The sequence below is a fragment of the Cavia porcellus genome, unplaced genomic scaffold (genome assembly GCF_034190915.1).
Source record: "Cavia porcellus strain 051 isolate PalLab524CR breed Dunkin Hartley unplaced genomic scaffold, mCavPor4.1 scaffold_17, whole genome shotgun sequence".
Taxonomy (NCBI): Eukaryota; Metazoa; Chordata; class Mammalia; order Rodentia; family Caviidae; genus Cavia; species Cavia porcellus.
The window spans coordinates 16,693,602-16,705,729 of NW_026947500.1; the positions used below are offsets into that span (position 1 = coordinate 16,693,602).

The 12,128-nt window shown below is 52.6% G+C and overlaps 1 long non-coding RNA gene across 1 annotated transcript; it reads right to left on the minus strand.

The window, feature by feature from the left end:
• Positions 1–234: 234 nt before the first annotated feature.
• LOC134471181 (uncharacterized) lies at positions 235–4,336 on the minus strand. The gene is made up of 3 exons (XR_010040491.1): positions 4,184–4,336; positions 3,588–3,950; positions 235–1,409 (listed from the first exon to the last, which is right to left on the minus strand). It is a non-coding gene; the product is annotated as an uncharacterized LOC134471181 (long non-coding RNA).
• Between the last annotated feature and the right edge of the window lie 7,792 nt (positions 4,337–12,128).

A 12,128-nucleotide genomic window follows, 5' to 3' on the forward strand; every position in this document is an offset into this window, starting at 1 on the left:
TGCAAAATACCTGACACAGAATAATTTATTGGAAGAGGTTCGTTTCATACGCACTCATGGAGGCTGGAAAGTCTATAGAAATCCCTTTTCCCATCCTCCTCACAATTTGGGAAGCTTATATTTGTAGTGCCATGGAAATGTTATTGGAATGCTGATGAGTTAATTCTCATCTACCACCTCCAGTGCAACCCACGGCGAGAATAAAGACACCAAGACATATTTACAGTTATGGGGAGCCGTGGGGTCCTGAGTCTGGTCCAGATGAGGGTTCATGGGACAAAGACCTCGACCCAGGGCCTCACCTGGGATTTATTAACTTGTGAAGAAAGGAGTAGCTCAAGGATGAGTGAGGGTGAGTAATGTGAGCTGAGCTGGCTAGGTGGTCAGAATGTACCTCCACAATACATAAAGAGAAGGGTGTCCAGAAAGGCCAATCTGCATAACTCAACTGAGGTAACATTTAACATTTAGGGCACTGGTGCTTCGGTTCCAATGTGCAAACTTTTCCTCCCCTGGTAAATCGTGGCCTCTCATCTTGAAGCTCAAACCCAGTTGACTTTCCTGGAGCTATGTGGCTCTGCCATCCACTGGGCTCAACAGTTTACAGGGAGACAGGAGGGGAGGAATCAGGAAACTGTCCACCAGCTTCAAAGACTGCACATCAGCACCTCAGCCAGCCCTGTTTGCATTGCTTAGAGACAGTTGAAAGGAGAAAGGAACAGCTTAGCCAGCTCTGTACACATCAGTACATGGGGACAGGGCCTGGTTTACGTATCAGTACAAGGAGTTGGGGCCAGGTTTAGCAAAAGTGGAGGAAATTGTTCTGTATTCAAGGAAAGTCATCCACATTGTCATGTACAGAAGTCCAATAGCACTAGATCTGGGGAGGACTTCTTATGGAGCTGGACCCTGCTAGAAGGCATCACGTGGTGAGACAGGACATGCATGCCGGCTCAGATCTCTCTGCCTGTCTCACAAAGACATTGATGCCATCATGCAGACCCCACCCTCACCACTTCATCTAACCCTAATTGCTCTCCAAAGACCCCACCATCAAAGGCCAGCAGAACAATAACTTGGGGATTAACTTAGGGATCAAGTTTCCAACCCGTAAACTTTCAAGGGACACATTCAAACCAAATCAGCCTTCCTTGGGTGGACAGAGGGAAAGTCAACATTGCGATGCAGAAAGTAGGATGAGGGCCAGGTCTTCTTGACTTCACTTCCTTGATCTCTCTCCAGCTGAGCAGGGTGGGTCCCATTCATCTGCTCCTCCCTGAGATTCAGACCGCAGAGACACAGGTCCTCTTCCTCAGGGACTCACTGAGCAGTTCTGGCAGACTTCTCTTCTCATTCCCCTGTCCTTGCTGCTCCAGGTTGAGTATCTTCATCCTAGAGATAACCCTGTCCTGTGGGAAATAGATCAAACCACACTAGTCCCTCTCTCTCAGGATATAACACCAGCGTTCCTCTGGCTGCACATTCCAAGAGTAAGGGCAGTAGTCATTTAAAAACACAAGGTGAAGCCTAAGATTGGTATTTCTGTAGTGGTGGACACAGCATATCCTGAGAGGCAGGATTTGTAAACAACACTTGCTGGGATGTGTAGCATTATTCAAATGATTGCCCTACAAAGATCAGGGTGCGATAGAAATACCACATTCTGAAGATTATATCTGTGTCCCTACCAAACTAAAACAAACTGATGAAGCAGAAAGGTCCTTTCCTTGTCACTTGTTCATGAATTTAGAGTTTGAAACAGAAACACTAGTCTTCTGCAGCATCTATATATGCACATTTAAATTTTTCAGAGGAGTAAATAAGAACTGATTAGAGAAGTTGCTTTGGAAATATTCTCTGGCCTGGTGGCAGATGTGCTTGTTAGCAACTTAGCCGAATCCAGTGGCTGTTGATAGAAACCCTTAACAGTGAGCAAACTCATTCTCCTGGAATTGGTATTCTTAGCCTTCAAATGGTGACAGTGTTCACAGTGAAGTGCCCGGTGACTGCTCTGACGCCCAGGCTGAGAGACAATACAAGCAACTGCAGACCCTGGTGCAGGTTGCTCCAGGTCCGCAAGGCAAGACTAGGATTTCCTAGGCCTCTGCAGCAGGATGGGGCCTTGCTGGGCCAGCGCTGACTCATTCTAACCCTCCCAGTTGAGAGTGGCCAAACAGGTTCTCCAAGTGGCGATGGCTGAGCCTGCAGGACCAGGGACCCTGTGTTCCGAGCAGCATCCTGGAGGCCTCCGTACACAATCAGGTTCTACATATGGGTGGTGGATCCTTCATGCACCCCAAGCACATCCTGGCACATGGCCAGAAGAAGAAAGAAGAACCCCCCCCCCTCCAGCACAGATAAATGAGGCCTGCATTTTTAAGCAAGAGAAGAAAAGCTCAGGGAAAGGCCAAGGGTTTTGTCCTCTGTCCCTCTTCAGGAACAAGGGCGTGGCCTCCACTTGGACAGATTAGGCACCTTGGCGGGAACCTCAGGAATTGCATGCTACAGAGAGTACCGCCTGGCCTTGTTCTTTGCTTAGCTGTCCCAGGCAGACCTGGGCAGGAGTGTTTAGTGCAGGGCCCCAAGCCCTGGATCACTGTGAACCGCTTCAAGGTGCCTCCAGGAAGCTGTGCCCATGGAAATTGCCTGGCGGTGCTGCTCGTGTGCACCAGACCCCAGGAGCCATAATTCTCCTCTCCCTGGTGTTCTGGGTCAAGTCTGAAGGGTCTTGACCTGTTAGGACCAACTACTTGAATTTCCCCTCTGCCACTTCCATGCAGAACCAACTGAGGTCCAGAGCAACAGAGGAGAGGGTGAGCTTTCTAGAGCTTCTTGGCCCAGAGCCCTTGCTCCTCCTCCTGATGTGGGACTATAATGGCCAGCTGCCCCTGCAGGCCTGGCCCCATGCCTCCCTTCCAGATCCCAAGTCGGCCAGTGGCTCTTGCCACTAGTAAGCCACTCACACTAGGAAGCTTGGCTCAGCTCCGGGCTGATTTCTGCGTTTAGAAATCCAAAATCAGCCACATGTCCCTCCCACCTGGTAGCCGGCTTTGGAGCAAGGATCCTGGATCGGGAAACTTGGCCCAGCACTGGGAAGACAAGGGTAGAAAGAATAGCTGCAGTGAGGGTAACTTGTGCTTACCCTGTCTGCTTTCCCAGGAACAGTATCAGAGGAGTGTGGAAGCCCACAGTCCCGCGCTCCAGTCCCCACCTCCACCGCACCACACTGCCAGCTCTGCTGTAGTAAAGAAGAGAAGCGCCAAGCGCAGTGGCCTGGGAGGAGGGAATATCATTCCAAGGCCAGAGACTGAAAGTGCTTTGCCCAAGGCCGCATGGCTGGTGGAGGAGAGAATATGCAGGCTCCAACCTAAGCAATGTACCTGGGAAGCTGAGGGGCCTAGAATGCAGGGGAAAGTCTCTTGTTTGGGGGATTGGGATTGGCAGTCACACACATCCGCAGTGCCTGAGCAGCACACAGCCCCGTACTCCCCTGGGCCCACAGACAGAGCCCAGGTGGACACGTAGCAGGGTTGGCATGGCACACCTAAGGCCTCCTCAGTGCTAAGGAGCTCTAAAAGCCCACTCACCTGCAGCAGAAGAACTGGAGTGGACAGTGACAAGGCCCCAGAGACTTCCCCAGGTGCCCACATGGCCCGGGGAGGCACCTGAGGGTGAGCTGCAGAGCCTGTCTGTGACCAGGGCAGGGAAGCACATGGAGCCCCTGCTCTCGGGGTCCCTGGGTCCATCACCTTGACTTCCCTGCTTGTCTCCCATTGTTCCGGAATCCTGCGCAGGTCTCATCCCTCTTCTCAAAGCCTCCCGCTCAGCACCCTGAGGTGCCAGTAGGTGGGCAAAAGGATGGTCGTAGTTGAGTCTCACGGCTCAGCCGAGATCTTCCACAGGCATTGGAGGGACAGGTCAGGGGTGCTCAGGATAACTGCCTGGGGAAGCTAAAGAAACAAGTGGGAACAGGGTCAGGAAGCCACTCCAACGACGGCATCCCTCTGCAAGAGAGGCCTGGGCCAGCCTGGCCTGCACGGCCCCAGGGGGGACCTGCTCGTGGATCCCCATGATGGTCTCATGTGACTCGCAGGACACACACACACACACCCTCACATCTCATCTGATGGCTGAAACTTCAGGGCAGGGTAGAGCACCCCAAGGGATCACCTCCCCCACACACCTCTTGCAGATGGGGAAACTGAGGCCAGCACCATAGAGCATCATCATTCTCAGGCACACAGAAGCAAAGAGAGCACCTCCAAATCTGCCTGCCTGCTCCCACAGTGCTTGACCCTGAGGGCGGCCTCCAGATGGCCTCCCGCCCAGTGTCAGCTGCCTCTGTTTTCCTGGGGCCTTCGATGAATTGTGTTGTGCAATTTGCGCAGGGCTTCTGGCCTCCCTCCCTGGGGGTTGCAGTCTGCCACCCCAGACCTCTCGGCCCAAAACAGCATGTGCTGATTTGTCCATAAACACAGCAAGGAGCCCAGGAGCCTGCGGGAGGTGACAAGGGCACTCCAGGCTGAATTTCACAACTGTCCCTTTTTGTTTACAATCAGCCAGGAGGTGGCTGCCTGCAGGGGGCGGCGGGTGGGAGGCCTGTTTTCCCTCTGCTGTCCTGTTGTTTGTGAGCTCCAGGTCCTGGAAGATGCTGCCCCACAGACAGGATCAGATGGCCTCTTTCTCAATGCCCCTTTGACCACTCCAGTCCAGCTGAGCTCGGCTTGCACTTGGAAGGAGCCCTCAGGACTCGGAGGGCTCTGCACTGTGAAAAACATCAGGCTTAGCACGAGAGGTGAGGTGCTAAGTAGGGACCCTGATGGGAGAGGCCCCAGGACCCCAGCACAGCCTGTCTCCCAGCACAGCCCCTGTGTGACAAGGGGGAAAGGGTCGGTGGAAGAACAGGGCATCTCGAGGCAGTCAGCCTTTCCTGGGGTGCCCACCGTGATTCCCGGGGCCTCCACATCCCCATCTGGGGAACGGAGGCTGTGAGTGAAGCTCTCTGGCATGCACCTAGAGGGCATATGGTGGATGTGCGGGGGCGGGTGGGGGGGCGGGGAGGACAGCTGCCTGCAGATGACAAAGCCCGCAGCAAGAGGGCTGCTCCCTGCATCCATGGAGGTCGCCTGGGGCCACTGGGCGGGGCTGGTCTCCTGCAGCCCCAGGTTCCTGGCTTTTGCCCTTGGGAAGACTGCAGCCTTCTACTGAAGAAGGAAAGTCTTGCCTCCAAGAAGCTGATCCTTGTGTACATTCGGACCCAGGAGGCCATCATGAACTGCTGCAGGAAGCCTTTTAAAAGCAATGAGAGTGAGACTGGGCCTTACGTGGCCATTTTGCCCAAGCGGTGAATTGCTGAATCTTACTCCGACCTGCCCTTCTGATGAGAGGTGATCACTTAAGGGAAAGGAAGGGAGCCTGTTCTCTGACCAGCCACAGCCTGTCAGGGAGGCTGTACAACCATGGCGCTGCCTCGCTGACACCTATTCAGGGTGCTTCCCAGAAAGAGTAGCCAGTGGGGTCTCTCCACGAGCTGTGTAATCCAGGGTACCCCTGGATCTTGGCACCAGTGGGGTATGCGGCAGGCTCACATGGTCAGCATCTCTTTCCATGGTTTTAGTGCCTTGCAGGTTAATCACAGGGAAGAAGACTTTCATATTTTGAGAGGAAAGAAAGACCATGTTGGCTTAATTTTTGTTACTGTTTTTGCCATAATTATTTTATTAGTAGCATTAATGTCTGCCCATGTCTAATTTATTTGTTGAATTTTTTATCAGTACATGTTTGCAATACATAATGAACACGTTTGCCATGGAGAGTCGGTAGGTGTACGTATTGAGTCTCAGTTCTCCTTATGTTACTTCCTCTTCCCTTCCCTCACCTCTCCCTCCAGCCCCAGAGCCGCTGCCCAAGCTCCTGAGCTGCAGTCAGGCAGCACAGCACAACCACTGCTGCTCTAAGCTTCCGTATAGGGCAGTGGGTACACAGCAGGAGCTCCAAGGCAGGAGTCTTGGTTTCAATTCCCTTCCACCCTCTGGCCCTGTCCTGTCTGTCAGCACACTGAGCTGTCGAGAAGTGGCAGCAGCGCCACACATGTGCCGGCCAATGGTGCAGCCCTGGGAAGATGTAGGATGGTCAGAGCAGAGCACCTGGTGTCCACAGCAGTACACAACATGTGCATGGGACATTCGCACACACCCAGCATGCAAATGGCCTATGCTCGGGTGGAACTGCTTAGGCCAAGGGATGAATGTAGCCAGTTTCCTGTGAGTTTCTGCCAGGGCGTACAGAAATGCCTGGCACCCTCTTCTGTGATGAGGACTGTTATATGGGGTTTGGGTGTAAAACGCCCTCCAAGGGTGGTCTGCAAAAGGCTTGGTCCCAGAGTGATGGAGAGGGTGGAGCCTGTGGCCTGGGGGCCTGGTGGAGGCCTTCAGGTGGCTGGAGTGGCCTTCAAAGAGTTTACACGGCCATCATCTCTTCCTCTTGCTTATCACATGGTCCCACCATGATGTGCTGCCTCAGCATGGCCCCATGTAATGAGACTAACTGATCATAGAGAAGAGCCTCCAAAACTATGTCAAAATAACCTTTTCTCTCTATAAGTTGATTGTGTTGGGTGTTTTGTTATAGTGATGGAAAACTGATTAACACAGAGCTACTCTGTCTTCATCATACAAACTACATGTGGAAGACTGGAACCCTGGATGGACCCAGCTGGGTCCTATGTGTGAGATGCTGACCATGAAGTTGCACTCACCAGCCCCATGAGTGACTGAGCAGATCCAAAGGAATCATTGTCCAGCATTCTGCACCTTTGGCACAGTCCTGAGGGACAAGAGCTCACCTGCTCCGGCCCATATTACCAGCTGGGGAGCTTAAGAAGCTGGGGTGCTGCTCTGGAAAGCCACATGGTGAGCTCTGCAAGGCCAAGGCCCACATGGAGAACAGATAGAGCCACACTCCTGCAAGCAGGGTGCCCCGGACTGGGCGAGGTAAACAACAGTGCTCATCACAGCCACTGAGAGGAGACCCCTGATTCTGATGTTTCCACCTGTGCACCCCACCTGTGCACCCTGCCACTCCTCAGAGCCTGATGATCAAGTGTGAGCTTGGAAAGGCTACCCTGCACACGCTACCAAACCTCCCGGTGCTTCTGTGTCCTCAGCCTTGAAACTGGCGAGTTGACTGAGAAGCCCCAGCTGTGTCCCCCGCAAAGCCGGTGCTGACAGTCTGGCTAGCACTGTCTATGTGCATCATGATGAATGTCACCTTTTGAGACAGCCCCACGGTCCACAGTGTTCTCATCCAAGGTCTAGAAGGATTCGGAAGCTGCGATCAACCCAGCCCATCACGAGCTACTGGTGTCTGCCAGGACCAGTGAGGGAGGGTTGGTGGCTTCCACTGCAGGCTCACAGGAAGCTGGGTGGTGGGGAGGGGGCTGTGGCATGACAGCCTCCAGGTGGACAGAGATGCTGCAGGAAGGGTCACATCGGCAGAGGCAGGGTCTGCACCGCGTTCTGCCCAGCATTTGAGCCAGACAACAGCTGGCCCTCCTCAGTCACTCCGCACTGAGAGGACGAAGGGCCAGGGTGACCCTGCTTGAGCCAGCCCCGAGCTCCAGGCGGGTCAGAGTGTTGCTCTGTGGGCAGCCAGCCACAGGCGACGCCCCATGTGCAGAGCAACGGAGATGCGGAGCTGTGTCCACCCAGGTCCACTGGAGCATTTGGTGACCTGCGTGCCCTCTCAGGGATGCCACCCAGCACCCCAAGATGCCCCATCTGCCTCAGTCCTCCCCATCCGAGGAGGACTGGGCTACTCTGCACATGGCAGAGCAGTTTCTGGAGCTGGGGCTTCTGGGGGTGCTGAGGGAGGCTCTGGAATTGGAAAAATAAGAGAGGCTGTTTTACAAGGCAGCTGCAAAGGGGCCAGGCAGGGCTCCAGCCCCACACCCTGCAGTCCTGCCTGGAGCCCAGTTGATAAGGACTGTGTGGGCCAGCCTGACCTGAGCAGCACCCCCAGGGGCTACCCGCAGCTCAGCCTCCCGAATTCCTGACTGTCTCATGCAGCCAGAGGACCTGTTCTCCTCGCCTCCAAGCACTGTCTCACGAGTTTGCTCCCATCCAGGCCTTGCCAGAAGCGAGGTGCTGGGGGTGGGCTCAGGAGGACTCTGGTCCTGGGGAGCTCCAGGTCTCCTGAAGAAGTCAACAGGGGCCCTGCTCCACAGGGCTCAGGCTACATAGCGCTGCCAGGCACCCCCCCAGGCAGGGTGCAGTTGACTGGGCTAGTAAGGAAAGTGGGCACTAGCCCACGCAGGATGGGGAGGAAGCATGCAAGAAAGACCCTGCAAAGACACGGAGCCATGCTGCACTGGGCTGAGGGGAGGGTGGTGATTCTGCGGTGGGGGAACCCATGGCACAGGGGAGTCAGAGGCCCTCACAAAACAGAAGAGCCTGGGGGAGATGGACTGGGTCACAATGACAGGATTCTGTTGAGAGCTGTGTCTTGCACAGGGACAAAGGTGCGGGTGTCTGAAACAGGTCGGTTAGTGCTTCGAGGCTCAAGACGTTGGATTGGAGATGGTGGGGAGGCAAGCAATGGGGACGAGGAGGGGGCTCTGGATGCCTGAGATGAGGGATAGTGGACAGACAGAGGCAGCTTAGGCACAGACATCGCCGCCTCCCAGGCTGGCAGGAGAACAGCCAGGCAAGATTCTAGAAGAGGTTCTGGAAGAGGGGCAGCCTTTGGAATTGGTCCCGTGGTGAGCCCCAGTGTTGTGGTCTGGATTTGAGATGTGCCCCTCAGAACCTCACAAGCTCAGACAGTGTGCGTGTGGAAGGTGACTGGGTCATGGGGGCTCACAGCTGACTTGCTGCTAGGAGGAGGAGCCTGGAACCGCCCCAAAGAGTGCATCTCCCTCCTGGCTCCTCCCTTCTTTTTCTGTATCCTGGCTGCTATGATTTGAGCGAATCTCCTCCTCCCCAGCCTTCCCACCACGCCATTTCTGTATCTCAGCCAGCCTCACATGGACTGAACCTCCTGAAACTGCAAGCCAAATAAACGTCTTCTCTGTTAAGTCATGAGTGTCCCATATTCTGACACAAGGAAAGGGACAAAGACACCCAGGCAGAAGCTAAGGAAGAAACAGAAACCACAGACAGAAGCCAAGGCAGGAGGAAGTGAAGGGCACATAGATTCGCCCAGGACTCCATCATCTGGCACAAGTAGATGTGGCAAGTGGAAATTGCCACAGTGAAGGCCTCATGCTCCTCACCGCACACATGCGAATAAACACGACCAGGGTTAAACATAAACGTGCCTCAGAAACTATAAATGTACTTGGAAAATGTAGGAGGAGACGTTTATGGCCTTGGCACAGTCTTTGTAAGCACATGACGGCTGGGAAGCCAGGGGAGAAGATGGGTATCCAGAAGCACGTAAAACTGGAGACGTAGGAGGAGAACAGGGTTTCAGAACAGAGTGGGGGGAAGAACGTGAACCCTCCACAAAAAGACTACAGGTTAATGTCTTTAATATATCAGTCTTTAAATTAATTGGAAAAATACAACCCTGTAAAAATATTTGCCAAACAAAACTTTCCAAAGCAAAGGCAAACTTGTGTGGCCTCTTTGCCAGTGACGGAGGACCCACCAGCTCTGGTCAATGGGCCCAAGCACTGCGTGATGTGTCCACAGAGGAACTGGGTGGGTTCAAACCTCTCTGTGCCCCAGGCCCTCCTTTGCTGCCACAGCCTGGAAGTCATCTGTTCCACAGCACAGCTGCAGGTTGGAAGAGACTCGCAGGAAACAAGAAATGAAGCTTGGACATCTTATCTCCTTCAGTGTTAGAGTTTGTGAGCAATAATTGTTTGGTGAAAGCATAGTGTAGCCAGGAACCAGCAACTCCCAGTGACCAAAGTGGTAGACTGGCCGTGAAGAGGCAAGGAAAATGTTCGCTCTGTTAGCGTGAAGAGGGCTCAGTTTGAAGCAGCCTAAGGGTGTCATTTGTGTCCTGTGCACCGTATGTTTTAAGTACTGTGAATACCCAGTATTGGAGAGGGTCTGGGGAAGAGAGGGCCTCAGTATTCCATGGGTGGAAGTGGAAAAGCAGTGTGTCTTCCTGTCTTCAAGAATAACTTGACAATAATGTGAGAAAACTTAAATACATGATTTTTGCATTAACAATGCTGCTTACAAGGTTCTAGTTTATATATTCCTACTGAAATAAATAAATTTATACTTATATGAAAATATGTATATAGTCACATAGACAGGCCTTGTAGCAGGTTGGTTTTTTAAAAGTATTTCATTACTACGCTATTGCTTTAAGCAAAAAAGTTTCAGATAACTTAAAAGGCCAAAACTAAGACATTATTTAAATTAATGAAAGCTATCCATTCTGAGGAACATGGTGGAACTGACAAAATCAATGAGGAAATTCTCCATCTGTAATGTAGACTGGTAGCTGTGATTTATCACGTAGGAAACCAAACAGCAGGACATCTGTGTATAATCCAAAATATGGATCAGAAGAATAGGTATTCTAAACACAGTGTATGAATTTATGATTGCTCATAGGCATTTATATGTACACATGTGAACCTGTCTATGGATAAAAACACTTAATTTTAAAGATATTTAAAAATAACTGGAGGAACTTGTGGCAGACTAAAAGCAGAACACTTGAGAGAAAACAAGCTCAATGGGCAATGGATTAACTGGGACATTTTCTTTGCTTAGATAGATAGATAAAGGTATATAGTGTTATCTTAAGGTCATGACCAGGAGGTTAATAAGGCGGTGCAGAGAAATGAATCTAACAAAGCAGAAAGTGAAAGAAAGAGAACTGATGGCTCAGGTCCCTGGGACCTCTGAGGTGACCCCAAAAGCTCACCTAGGAGTCATACACACACACTCTTCCTTCCTAGACTGGATGCATTTATCAGTTCTGAGGACAAGTCCAAGAGTCCACAGGTGAGACGCATTTGTATCATGATGTTCCCAGAAGGAAAACAGAGGTGGGGCCCGTGGAGGAAAGGGCAGAAGGTGCACCTGTCCTGGGGATGAGCCCTCCCCAGGGAGGCGGTGACTGTGCCCGAGTGTGTGTGTGCACAGACACCGAGGAGACTCGGCCACGTTCTTGAAGTCCGCTCCCGGAGCTTTGGCTCTGAGGACCACTGGGCTGGGTGTGGGCTCCAGGAGGCAGATTTCGAAGTGCAGGCCGTGGAAGGGCTACTGTCTCGATTTCCAGGCTTCCTGGGTCAGGCTCATCTTGAAGCCTTTGCAGGTGACTTATCCCCAGCTCCTCTATCTCTCCTGTCTCCCACACTGTGCTAAATACTTGGTGTGCTCTCAGTCTAGAGATTTCTGCCCTTCTGCTTTGGTGGTTTCCTCTCCTCTGTGATTAGTTTCTCACCTCTGCTTTCTCTTTCTGGGACTCCTCTCCTGTCAGATGTAGCTCTTTGATTCACCCCTTAACTTTCCTTGTGTACAGCTCTTTGTCTCTCTGTCCTGTTCTCCAGAAAATCCCTGAATGCTAGTTTTCCAAACATGCATTGCTCTTGCTGCACTCTGCCCACAGTTCTGATTTCCAGGAGCGTTTCCCATACTCCCAACATCTGTCACCTCCCTCTACTGTCTAGCAGATGCGTCTTCGCTTTTGCATTGTCTCTGAGTTCCCTGGGGTGCCTGAATTGTTCTTCTTTGCCTGGTTCCTCCTGTCTGTTCCTGGTGGTTGCTGGTCTATCCATTTCCACAGATGCCTCCCACATGGAGGATCAGGTGCCCCAGCCTCAGTCCCCACTGGCCAACTGCAGGCTCAGCGTGAGTGAGTGGACTTTGTAGTCAGTTGGCAGTCTCCGTGGGCAACCTGCAGGTGATGACCAGACTGGCCTTTCACTAAAGAATCTTCAGAATTCGCCTGAAGGACACACTCCTGGAGGTGGTCTCCCCAAAGCTGGGACTGGGGCAGGAACAGGATGGATGACCATACAGGAGGGGGTCATTCTTAGGTTTTCACCTGATTCATTTCAACTCTCAATCCAGGTCCTCATCCTCAGGCTGATGGGGTCTCCTGGTTCTTGGTCCCCTTAGCATCTCAGCCCTCTGCCTCTCCCAAGCACTCAGGCACCT